Genomic DNA, 13,374 nt, shown 5'->3' on the forward strand with positions numbered 1-13,374 from the left:
AAATAAGGGATGGAGACCGAATCTTTTTGTTTGGTCCACACCCTCTAGTGAAGTTAGAGGTTTGCTTTAAGACAAAATTGCCTCTTTTAGTGCTCAATGATATTCTATTTCTATGTCACTTCCTTCTCAAATAGGTTAATTACAGAAGCAATTAGTCTAGCTACACACAGGATGTCACTATTCTCTTATATAAATAGAACCAGCACACATGTTTCAGGCAGAGAAAAATATCTGTAAAGACCAAATTCCAAAATAGAATAGAATTTCATGCTGTGAGATACCATTTTGCCCAGTTTGGCTTAAATTTCACTGTTGTCATCATCCTTATTTATTGAACAGCCTTTATGTTTTATTATTATCATGGAAGTTCTCTATGGAACTAGGAAGGTCTGCTCAAATCAGAAGAGAAAAATCCAAACAGAAGAGGTATCGTGGCAGAAAGTAACTGAACAGGAGTAAGACCTTATTAGCAAGGCAAATCGACAGGGAAAAGGGAGCTGGAACTGAAAAAGCTAATTCTATAACAGTTTAAACAAATGTTCTGACCTCTGCAGCCTCCTAGGTTTTTTGTGCGAATACTTTATTTTGCATATTCAGAGTTTGGAAATGAGTGACGCCAGTAGTTCTGAGAACCAAAGGGTTCGCAGCACAAGAGGTTTTTAAAGCGAGCTTTTCTGAAAGCTGAATATATGTAGCTCTGGGTAGCATGACCCAGTCTTGGGGACATACATGGAATTCACAGGAAAAGTTGTTAAATCACTAATAATGGCATCCATTTTAGCCTGAAACTCCTAACTACTGATTATTGCTTGTATATTTATCAAAACCAAAATGATAAAGTGCTCTTCCAAAGAATAAATTGCCATATCTAGTACTAAATACATATTCATAGAGGGCACTCTGTCCTTCTTGATGGTGGCTACCCAGGAGGACAAAACTGCAAGACACTGATGACACTAACATCTATGATTCATTAGCTCCCTGTTTACTGCGGTAACCGTGAAAGCAAGGTCTTCAGGGCAGAGCCTCATATTAACCAGTACGTTCCTTTCTCTTCTGTGGCCGCCAACCATTACACTCATTCTAACTGGCTGTCTCAAATAAGGTTTGCCATTGGTCACAACAGTGTCTGAGAGGGAGAGAGTGACCTTTAATACTAGGGGAAAACACCCAAATTTTATTTCCTACGAAGTGATAGCCCCAGTGCATCCTTTTCACACACGAAGCACTGAACATTGTTTACAAATCAACCCAGGGGAGTATGTGCTTCAGCCCTGTGGTCACTCAGCCTGGGTTTGAAAATTGGCTCCACCTCTTACTAGCTGCTGACTCACGGCAAGTGACTCAGTTTCTCCCTCTCTCTCTCTCTCTGTCTCAATTCCCTCAGCTGAAAAAATGGGTATAATAATAGTACTCACTTCACAAAGTACTTAGCTTAAATTAGATACTACATGCAAAGGCCAAGAAAAATGCCTTGGGGGAAAAAATCCTCAGTAAATTACAGTTATTATAAGCATTCTGTAACAAAAAGTTAGGAGGCTTTTTCTGATTTTGCATGTGTGTGTACGTGTGTATTTAAATCAGGAGGTTTTGCATTTAAATTGAACCTCTTATAAGAAAAAGCAGGATTTTAAATGGTGGTTAAAATTCAACAGGGTAAGTGAACTGAGGTTTGCCAAGCCCTCTCTCAGCACGAGAGTTCCCCCCATAGCCTAGTCCGGTACAGCAGTCTCTGGGATCTCAGTCTGTGCTTACCTGAGTGCAGTGCAGGGGCAAGGAAGAAACAGGCTTTCTTCCTCTACAGCGAATCCAAAGCTACTGCTGCTGACACAGGATGGGCAGAGAATGAAGTGATCTCCCTTCCAGAAGAGGAGCAGTGCGCCTGGGAACTTCTCAAGTAACTTTTTGTAAAAGATCGTTGGCTCAGTGCTTCTCTGTGACCTTTTTGCCCTATTTCCCCTCGGGAGTTTGCTCGTGGGTGGGTAAGGGTAAGTCAGCTTTGCCGCTAAGCCAGTTAGGCAAATCAGTTGTTTTGACTATAGTGCCTACAAATATAGAGATTTATGCATATGTATATTCTTTCCCATGCATGCACCAGGATAGCTCCAGAAAGCACGACAATTAGAGCCTATTTCAGAAATTATAAAGGAACACATTAGGATGTTTCCTTTACTGGAACAGCCAAATAAATAATGTTTGTTATTACAAGTCTCTCTCTCCCTCTCTCTCTCTCTTTTACACACACACACACACACAGTTTCAGTCTCATAATCTTTTCAATTGGGGATTGCCTGATGAGATTTAGTCCTTTATTGCAGGACAGCAACCTCTAGGTTTTAAAATTACTGATCTTGTATCTTCAGACACTGTAACAGCTGATTTGGACTGACTTCATGGGTAACCAGATCAATTGTGTAGACACCAATATAGTTAAGAGGGCATGAGGGAAGGGAATCAACTGGAACACTTAGCCTATGAAATGCACTATAAAATCACTGTCAGAATAGACACTATGAACACAATAGAATTCTTCACGGCCCAGTTCTTCTTTACACAAATTAGGGCAGAGAACAATTCAAATCAGCCCTGGTGTGAGGACTGTGTGATCAGGTAAGGACTTCACACCAGGAGTAACAGAAAGCTGCTATGAAGAGGGCTGGGCAGGAATATCAGCATCACTCTTGCCTTCTAACTCAGCATTTTAGATGACCTCGGTATTTAGCAATTACTTGGATCTAAAATGACCAATTATTCAGAGATTTTTTTTTAATTCTTTAGGATCTCAGAAAGAAAATCACAGTAAGTTATCATGGTGAAAAATGAGGGCTATTAGTATAATAGCATTATACATATAATAAAACGTCCTGATCCACCAGCAGAATCAAGTGATTTGCAAAACTCCATTCCTCAAATACTTCATTCACATAAATGCAAGAAACAGTAATTAAATATTATTTATATTACACACTGAAAATAATATAAATATATTGTTACAGGAACAGATATACGGACATAGAAAACAAACTTATGGTTACCAGTGGGGGAAGTGGTGGGGTTGGAAGGATAAACTGGGAGTTCAGGATTTGCAGATACTAACTACTATATATAAAATAGAGAAACAATAAGGTCCTACTGTATATCACAGGGAACTATATTCAATACCTTGTAATAGCCTGTAATGAAAAAGAATATGAAAAGGAAAATATATATATATGGGTATAATTAAAACACTATGCTGTACACCAGAAATTAACACAGCATTGTAAACTGACTTTATTTTAATAAAAAAGGTAATTGCACTAAAGCAAATAAATAAACTAATAAACAAACTGTTATACATATATAATTACACAGCTGTTATTCTACTCTTACCTTTATTTAATATTATATAAATAATAAAAATTTGCCTGTGAAATGGTATCTACCTATATTTCACTGAATTGGTTTGACTAATGCTTTTCTCCTGTTCGCTCTGCTTTTTCCCCTCTTCTCTCTCACTTGTGTCTTGACTTTCTTGGGCAAAAATTAATAATAATTTAGGTTCATCTTTCTGCTACATACAGTTTCATTTTCCCCTCTCACTCTTCCTTCTGTTTGCCATCACCCCTGGAAAACAGCCAGAAGCCTCGCTGGAGGGGTGCCAGGTGTCCTGATCTTGTGCAGTTTGAGTGCCTCTGTGTATATCTCAGCGAGGCTTACCTAAATCACCATTTACAATATTGAGTAGAAAGTGCAGGTCGGAATAGTCAGCATTTATAAGTCAGCTGGTTATGTGATACAAAAATATATAGCCAACTTCAGAATTTATAGCAATAACATTTATGTATCGTGTTACTCCTAGAACAATCCAATTTATAAAGTGCCTATTGTGTATACATAAGGAATAATCGTAAATCATTTACATTAAACAGTGTCAACTAGCAAAATACAACTTTCCCCCTAAATTCTGCACACTGAGATTAATGAGGTTTTTGAAAGGAAGCACACCAAAAAAAAAAAAAAAAAAACCTCGCTCTGATTCATCCTAGGCGGATAACATCTCCATATAAAGGAGCAGGTGTCTGTAGCATGATTTAGAATACCTATGGAACATCTCTGGAAAATATTAACCTTCTCTGAAGTAGAGAGCTATTCGTGAAGTGAGCTGTAAGTGTAGCAAGAACCCAAGTCTGTCATGAACCTCAAGCTTTCTTTTATTTCCTTCTCGGTAAAGAACAGAATGAAAACAATAAACAGAGAACATGTTATAGGCCCTATTTGACCACTTGTCTGACATGTTTTGTTTCACAGGCACTTTTAGAAAACCTGGGAAAGAGTATTCAGATTACCTGCTTTGTCTTTTGACTCCTAATTGGAGAAAAATCCCTACCAGTGGCCAAAGCTAACCAGAGTCCTAAAGTGAAACTCAAATATACACGTGGATTTTCCCTCTCTGCTCACTCCCTAGTTCATCCCCTTCAGACAGGCAGCTGTCTTCAGAAATCTATGCTTTGGGGTCTTGAATGAAACCCATTCCTTCTCCCTAAAAAGCCTTTAAAATAAATAGTACGGAATGTTTTGACTGCTCACATCTGTAAAAGCATTTAATCTTATCTGAAACTTCCCACCTACACAGCTGAATTGGACATCATGTACAAAAAAATAGTTTGAATCTCTCTTGCAGTTTTTTGGTTCCCTATCTTCTGTCTTCAGAAAGGATTACAGGAGTTATACCTTATTCCTGCCTTAACTCACAGCCTTAAAAATACCCACTGATTTGTCTTAGCCAAAATGGAAGAATAACAACATTTTTCTTATATGTAAAAGTAAGTCGGTTCTTTAAAAAACTCACTTCTCCTCCAAACTCTACTGATGCCTAATATTACTATGGAGAGAAGCAAGTCCCTATCTTGGTTAAAATTAAAGCTGAATCTGAAAAACAGAGATAAATGTATAGTGACCAAATCCATACATCAGTTTTCAGTGAATGAACTGCCTGCTGTTTCCTGTTCATAGGTAATTGACACTGTGTAAAGATATGCTGTAATCTAGAAAGTAAAACAAAACAAAAACCACAGCGAGGATGGTAACAGATCCATCGACTTCTCAATCGAAATAAGAACTGATGGTAAACTGAGGTTTCCAGAAGACGGTTTTTAAAAACAACGTGTTAATCTGGAAAGCCAGACACACCACAGCCTTTGTGGAAATATTCTGAAAGCCGGCCAGCCTCCAAAACAGTTGTATTTCACTGGCATTAATGGGTAGGGAAAAAATATAAATGTACTTTTTCACAACTGAGAGTATCCAGCTTAACAAGGAGCAGTGACAACTCACTTTAGTCATAAACAGAAGATTTGGGTTAAAAAGCTAATCCATTTATGAGGAAGAGCGTTAAAACTTCAGAGGGTTTTTGCTTTTGTGAAGACACAAAAGGTGAGATGGTGAACCTTTCTCAACATGTTTATCCTTCAAAATTACCTGGTGATCATGGAATCCCTTCCCGTTTTTGAGTGGTATTTTGATTCCCTTAAGAAGAAAAACTCTTCTGATGCTCAGTGAAGCAATTTAAAATCCCAGGCTAACCCCTTCTTCTTGTCAATAAACTGAGAAATCTATGTAAAATAAAGCGTAATTATGACTGCCATCTGGATGGTTGCTGCTTTAGTCTCCATGTTGTTATGAGGTGGTTTTCTTCCCAATATTAATGAAAAATACACAATCACTCTGTAGGTATCTTTACAGTATTCATATTTGCTTTGATTGATCTACCTATATTTTCTACCAATTCTCACTAGATTTTTCACTTAAAAATAGTTTTTAAGAAAATAAATGACTTTACCAACATGTTTAGCAAAAAAAAAAAAAAAAAAACCCTAAAAAGAAAAAAAATCAGCGAATCAAAAGGTAATTTGGGCCAGTTATCAAAAAAGATTTCCTTTACAAATTACTTTCATAGACCTGATTCATATTTTTGAATGAAACTAAATTGAAGGGATTTAGGATGCAAATAAACACAGACTCTCATAGCAATAAAAATTGTTGAACCAACATTGAAAAAGTTCTTTTTCTTCCCTAATGGAAGTCTTCAAATATTGCCATTATAAAGCTTTCACCCTGACTAAAAGATTTTTCCTCTTTCCCTTATATGAAATAATAGTTAAAGAAATAGCTTCAGGCTGAACCACTACGTTTTCACTTCAGTAATAAGAAACTATAACTTCTTTTTTCTTCTTAATTTGATATAATCATTTAGACAGTTATTTGAGGTTTGTGCACAAAGAAAATGAATATATTTTGTTTCTTTATTCAGGAAACAATTCCAGTAACAACTAATTTTCCTGTATGACTATGGATATCAATGCTGGGTTTTGTGGGGTGGTATTCAGAAGGCATTGATTCAATGTCACTTTAAGAGTGTCTTAACCTAGAGTCCATGGATTGCTATGAAATCTACAGATTTCTGGAATTATATGTGAAATTTCACGTGTATATACCATTAAGACCATTCTTTTTTGCTGCCTACCATGCATGCACCCTCCTTCTGTTAACAGTACCCCATCTCCCTTTGCGATACAATCCTAACACCTCGTCCACGGAAAATGACGAAGCTGACACCATCTCCTGCTCCAAGAGAGATGCACAGGATTATCCTCACCTTGTTAAAGTGAATTAGCGCTAAGAGACTTTGATAGGGCTTCTAGCAAAGCGATTCTCTCTTTCTCCTGTTCGAGCGGAAGCCTGAGGCCTGAGAGGATGTTCCCGCCGACACAACGCTACAGCCACCACCTTGCCCTCGAATGAAGCCAGCGACTGAAGCCGCATCAGCAGAAACCGAGACAAGGGGGAAAAAAATGTCTTGCTTACATTATTTTAATCCAGAAATTAGCTCTGTGCTGAGACTTTCCATATTTTAATAAATAACACATACACACACACGCACACATTCAGACCATCTTACTCCACAACATTTGCATAGCTGACTCCTTCGGCGTAACCACTACTGGCTTCCTCTGACCTTTCCTATCTAATACATAAATTCCCCACTCTGTACTCTACGCCTGTCCACCCTACCTGTCTTTAATCTCACTACATGTTGTCAAAATCATACGCCACATGCTATTTCTTAATTTGATACACAGGAAGTTGGTCAATTTCTAGTCCTTTTCAAAGTCTACACAGTGCAGGATTATTTTCCTGGAGAAAGAAAGAGACAGGAAGAGAAACAGTGAGAGACAGAGACAGACAGAGAGAAAGACAGAGAGAGATGGAGGGAGGGGAACAGACTTTAAAAACAAGATTCAAATAGAGGGCCGTGTAGTCAGTTTCATCAAAGTTGGAAGAAATTAAGATTTTGATCAGATACAGAAAGGAAATATAGTTTAGTTAAGCAAATACCTCTAGCATAGATTAGGAGGAACGGATTTTTATGCATTTTGACCTCCGTTCCAACCAGACTTAGTTAAAATTACGGGGCCCCTAAAAGTAACTGCTGAAGTTTGGAAACACTTGCCACTTCCTTTGAACTGGCTCTATAAATGCCAAGAGCGAGTATTTTAGATTAAATGAATAGATTAATAAACATCTTTGGAATATCCATTATTAAGGTTGATTTATGTTCTCTTGCTGGCAGTAATTCAAGAAAATGCCATGCTATTCCAAAAATATTGCATGTCATTCTCACCACTTTGCCAATGTTACAACACCGTCTAAGTATTACGATATCTATATTCTTTCGCCATAACTATACACAAAAGCCGATAGATATTAAACCACTTCAAGTTTGCACAGGCATCAACACTCATATTTATAACTCTGATAAATGGCCTTTCATTTGTAAATTTATAGTGTATCCATAATTTCTTTAGGGAACCAAGAGGTTCATTCAAAAAACTGCCACAACATTTATCTACACAAAGATGATGGATATGGTTTATGAAATTAAATACTTTCAAAAATTAAAATCATATTGCCAAGTAAAAGGACACGTTCTTTCCTGGTTTATTCACATTTTTGAATGATTATAACTGCACTCTCAGCAGTTACAATGCTTAATCTAGATAGCATTTTAATATATTTATTAAATATGTCCAAATATATAGTTGTTGGGGCTGTGTAGCATCAGTATGAGCTCCTGGGCATCAAGTTCACTTTACTTTATTACTTTATTTTCTAATTCTATCCTTCTGTAATAACCTACAAAATATATAAACTATCCTTAGAATATAATATTCCTTATTTGTATTTACTGCACGGACTGTATTTAATTTTTTAGAACTACTTACTCCCAGCAAACTGCATGGTTTATTGTAAACATAGACTATTGCAAACTATAAATTCAATAAAATTACTTAAATAAAATACATGTTGACCAAAAATCAACATTAACTTAATAAGGAGTCCTGCTTTATCCCAATATAGACTTTGCTCAATTGGAAAAAATCAATGAAGAGAAGGTGAAAGATAATGATTATCACTAAAGTAACCAGCGAAAAGCAGCGCAGTCAGTGTTCCAGGTGTGGAGAAGAAATGCACGTTGTTCCTGGGTGTGATGTGTTCTGGTGTCTTTCCTACTCCTCCTTCACCTGCCATCATTCACTACCGTGAGGGGGAAACATACAAATCTCAGTGCTGTGGGGTTTTCTACAGTAGTTTGACTTTTTAAAAAATCTATCCTATTACTATGGAATCTGATCAACCTGAGTTTAATTACTTGACTTAGTTATACGAACAACGATCTCCAAATTGCAACTTTTAACGTTAGCTCATCCGGTCCAAAAAAAAAAATTGTTTCAATCGCTTGTGAAATTTCTATGCAAAAATTTCTTACGCATTGAGTGCTCTGTACTCTGCTTTAAACAAAAGCAATATTAAAAATAAAACACAATAAGCAGTTTACATACCCCAGTGGACCGCTAGCTCCTTGTGGGCAGGAACATATTTGTCACCATCTTTGGGTCACCGGAGTCCAGCACAGCACCTAAGATATAACGCACACCCATAAATGTGATTGAATGAATTAGATGATGCAGTGCTGACTGGAATCCACTTGGAAGGTACCAGTTCAATGAAGTAACCATCCTATCTACCAACCTTCTCCCTCTACATCCCACATTATTAAAGTAACAGGGCATACTCTTCTACATTTGAATGACAACTTTATTCTGAAAACTCAATTCTCAAAAATAATTGTTCCTAAATGCTTATGACGTTAAGTATTCTTATTGTCTTTGGTTTTGCAGTCAGGCTGACACAGGTTCAAATCCTGGTTCCACCAACGTACACGGTTTTTTTTTTTTTTTTTTGAAGAAGCCACTTAATCTCTCTAAATCTCAGTTTGTCTTCAAAATAAAGATAATTTTATTATCTTTCTAATAATATTCAAAGGATTAAAGGAAACAATACTTAGCACATTGCCTGACACACAGTGTGCCCTCAAGAAATAACTACTACTGGTATTCTTTCCTCTTTCCTTCCTTCCTCTTCTGATGAGTTAACCTTCACCCCAGAAGAGGTCGGCCTTTGCCTTTGGCTACTGGGAGGTGATCTCTAGGGCCTCCAAGTGTCATGCCTGATAGAAGTGCCTTTGACTGAGGGCTTTGGCCACAGCATAGTCTAACAATGTGACTTACCCTGGGGGCTTTGGGCCATGTAGTATCAATTTTGCCCCCAAAACTACCTGGAGACTAAAAGCATGAACCCAACGCTGACATCCAGGAGGGGCTGGAGATGAAGGGTCAGCCATACGAGCAGTATGTGGTCCCATCCCAGAAGGAACTCTGAACACCCAAGGCTCAGTGCACACCTCTAGCTGGCAAGGTTCCATGCGCATTGTCACTACCAACGCTGGGGAAGTAACACATCCCAACTCCACAGGGGAGGACAATGGAAGCTCTGTGTGGTTGGTTCTTCTGGTCTCAAACTCAGCCTTATATACTTCTCTCCTTGGGTGGTTTTAATGTGTATCTTTTTCCCATAATAAACTGTAAATACTTTCACTGAGTTCTGTGAGTACTTCCAGTGAACTTCCAAACCTGAGGGTGGTTTTGGAAACCCCTCAAACGTGCAACTGGTGTCAGAAATGAGAGCGGTCTTGTGTGGAAGACCAGCTCCCTCGAACTCTGCAGCTGACTAACTGTACAGTTGGTTAAACTCTCACAACTTCCTTCTTTAAATCTAGAAAGCCCAAAAGCTTTGAAAAATATCTAACTTACCACGTTAGTGAACTTCACAAAATTCTCACTTAATAGTGAAAATCACTTTGAATTGATGGTGTTTATGTATAGATTGTATACTACTGTTTTATTTTTCCGTGTACAAACAATAAAATCCCCATCACCCCTCGTAATAGAGAAAGAAATATTTTGTTTAAGGAATATGAACAGTTGTACTACTTAGACATAAATGACTCACATACAAGTAAAATTTCTAAAAATTAGTAATGGTCTAAAAATTAGTAATAGATCTGTCAAGTTCAGATATTGAAAATTAAGTTATTAACTTCAATCTCTTAAGCTACTAACACTGGATTTCAAACAAAATATTAATTAAATCATATGCTTTTTTTGCTTCTCCTAATGCAGCATGTAAGAGGCTGTTTGTAACCTTGTTTAAAAAAAAAAAAAAAACTTTTACAAATAATAGTTTGGTAGGCAGAATTTTAAGATGGTCCCCAAATTTCTCCCAATTTGTGAATATGCTCCTTCTGAGAATCTCTAGAGATGTGAATGAGATGGGTTTTACTCCCATGAATAGGTTATATTATCTAACAGTTGACTTTCAAACAGGGAGATTCTCTAAGTGGGCCTAACCTAACCACATAAACCTTTTAAATCTAGGTCGAGAGGTCAAAGACTGAAGAAGATGGGGATTTGAAACATAGGAAGGATCTGACACACCACTGCTGGCTCCGGGATGGAGGGGGCCACACGGCAAGGAACACACACAGCCTCTAGGCACTGCGGGAGACCCCTACCTGACAGCCACCAAGGAAAGGGGTCCTCAGTCCTACACACAAAGCACTGAATTCTAATAAGAATGAGTTTAGAAATAGATATTTCCCCCCAAGACTGTACAGGTAAGAATTCAGCCTGGCCAACCCTGATTTAAGCCTTGTCACACCTTGTGATCTGACACACCTAGTCAAGCCACTGACTCCTGACCTTCAGAACTGAGCTAATAAATGGGAATCGTGTTAAGCCGCTAAGTTTCTGATAATACGATACACACCAAGAGAAAGCGAACACACCCAGGAGCTGAGGGTTCTGCATATATTTTACTGACCTCTCTTCAGTCCTTCACTCTGGAAACCTTATCAGGTATGTGCTGGGTTTCATTAACCACATAAACCCCAGTTACCACTGCCAACACTGAAAAGTCATGGACCCACTCTGAACCAGAAACACAGAAGAGGTACTATGCCATCTGCTACAGACCGAATATTTGTGTCCTCACCTCATTCCTATGGTGAAACCCAACACCCAGTATGATGGTATGAGGAAGTGGGGCCTTTTGTTGGTGCCTGGCTCATGAGAGTGGAGCCCTCGTCAGTGGGATTAGTAATCTTGTAAAAGAGACCTGGGGGGCTCCCCATCCCCTTTCGCCAAGCGAAGTCACAGCAAAAAGCCATTTAGGAAGAGGCTCTCCCCAGACACTGAGGGTGCTTGCTCATGGGCTTCCCAGCCCCCGTAACTGTGAGAAATAAACTTCTATTGTGTTGCGCCACCCATTTATGGTATTTTTGTTATAGCATCCCATATGGACAAAGACAAAAATGTACTTATTGCCTCTTCAGTAGATCATTTTGAAAACTCAACTCTGTCTCCTATATGGAAGGCGTTAAGAAGGTAACTCTTAAATATACTGTGAATTATCTCCACATTTTCTTGGGCCATTTTAAGGGTAGGAGTAGGCAGTGATTGTGTCTTCTTGAGGCATATGTGGGAAACCACCATATGCTCAGTGCAGAGTACACAGAATCTCTAAGCACCTGAGTGGGGGTCACTTAAAAAGAATCTCTCCCAGGAGTCTTTGTAGAACATACTACAATTGCTCCTTGTCTCATTCCCTTTTTACTCATTTGCTACAACGCGATCACATTATTTTTTTTTATAAAACGCAAACCTTATTATGTTCTTCTACTGAAAATGATCAATTTCAACTATCTTCAAGATAAAGTCATTAGCTCACTAATTCACTAAATATTTAAGTGTGTACAACATGCCAAGTTCTGTACTATGTGATAGGGGCACAATGATAAGGTCCTGCTCTTCTCTGAGATTTGCACTTCCAAAAATTTCCTTCCCATCTTGTTCAATTAGAAAACTATGATTAATCTTTAATCCCTGGCTCAGCTTCATCCCTCTGGGAAGCCCTCTTTGACCCTCTCAGGCATAATGAGGCACCCCTTCCTTCTCTGTGCCCCCATAAAACAAAGTACCTAATCATATAAGAAAATTTATCAAATTCAGGAAGCAGGTACACTCCGAATTCCTTGTCAATAAATTACGAATGGGTAGGTCCTCTTGGGAGAAGCCGAAACTGGACTTAATCCCTCCTGTAGGGTAAAATCCACGTGCTATATACACGAGGTGGGAGAGCAGGAGCAAGGCTGGGAAGCAGGGACTGGCCTGTGCCACCCCACACATCCCAGGTGTGCTGCGATGGTGATTCTCCCTTGCCCTCGCATCCTCCATCTCAAGTATGGGTCCCCGGAGGTTTGGCCCAGAGTAGACACTCCAGAATGTAGGCTGGGAGATCAGCTACTAGTTAGAACAAAGGGGCTATTAAACAGCTCACTTAGCAAGACAACAAACCTGAATGACAGAACTCGAGGGTGAAAAGCAGTTTAAAAATTTCCAAACTGGTCTCTGTGAAAAAGCAGAAGCAAAATGTGCACCCTAAACAGATCGAGTCAGTATGGGAACTCTCGGGTACCCAGAGAGGAAGCAGAGAGAAGTCCAGGGCGAGGAGAGAGGCAGAGCTCTGAGGCAGGGACCAAGCTCTCTCCATATCTTGATATTTAACCTATAAGGAGCTGGGGCAGGAGAATGTCAGCTGGAGAAGAAGAACCCAAGGGCCTAGGGGCTGACAGTCCTGTTTCACAGACATTACTTGTTAGGGAGGAGCTAGGAGATGCCAAATTTTCCTCAGTGAATCCCTGTTGTAAGATTTGCACCCAACACCAGGTTGGTGAGGGCAAAATGAGAAAACACAGGTGAAGGAAGGTGCACAGAAAGACTGAGTTAAAATTAGTTATTATACCTCACAGGGTGTGTGCGTGTTCAATGAACTCCAAATTTTCTGTGCTCTGTTCCAGCACCTCTCCGGCCCCAACAAACACACACACAGAGACACACACATACACACACACACACAACACAGGAGAAAGCTGAG

General features: G+C 38.9%; 1 protein-coding gene across 4 annotated transcripts in view; it reads right to left on the reverse strand.

The window, feature by feature from the left end:
• The window catches only part of SOX5 (SRY-box transcription factor 5), an 899,287-nt gene that overhangs the window by 728,751 nt on the left and 157,162 nt on the right, over positions 1–13,374 (reverse strand). For all 4 annotated transcript variants that reach the window (XM_031443965.2, XM_064479110.1, XM_031443964.2 and 1 more), the window contains exon 3: positions 8,883–8,959. The gene's annotated coding sequence lies outside the window, so the exon portion shown is untranslated. The remainder of the gene's footprint in view (positions 1–8,882; positions 8,960–13,374) is intronic.

Source organism: Camelus dromedarius, chromosome 25 (assembly GCF_036321535.1).
Source record: "Camelus dromedarius isolate mCamDro1 chromosome 25, mCamDro1.pat, whole genome shotgun sequence".
Taxonomy (NCBI): Eukaryota; Metazoa; Chordata; class Mammalia; order Artiodactyla; family Camelidae; genus Camelus; species Camelus dromedarius.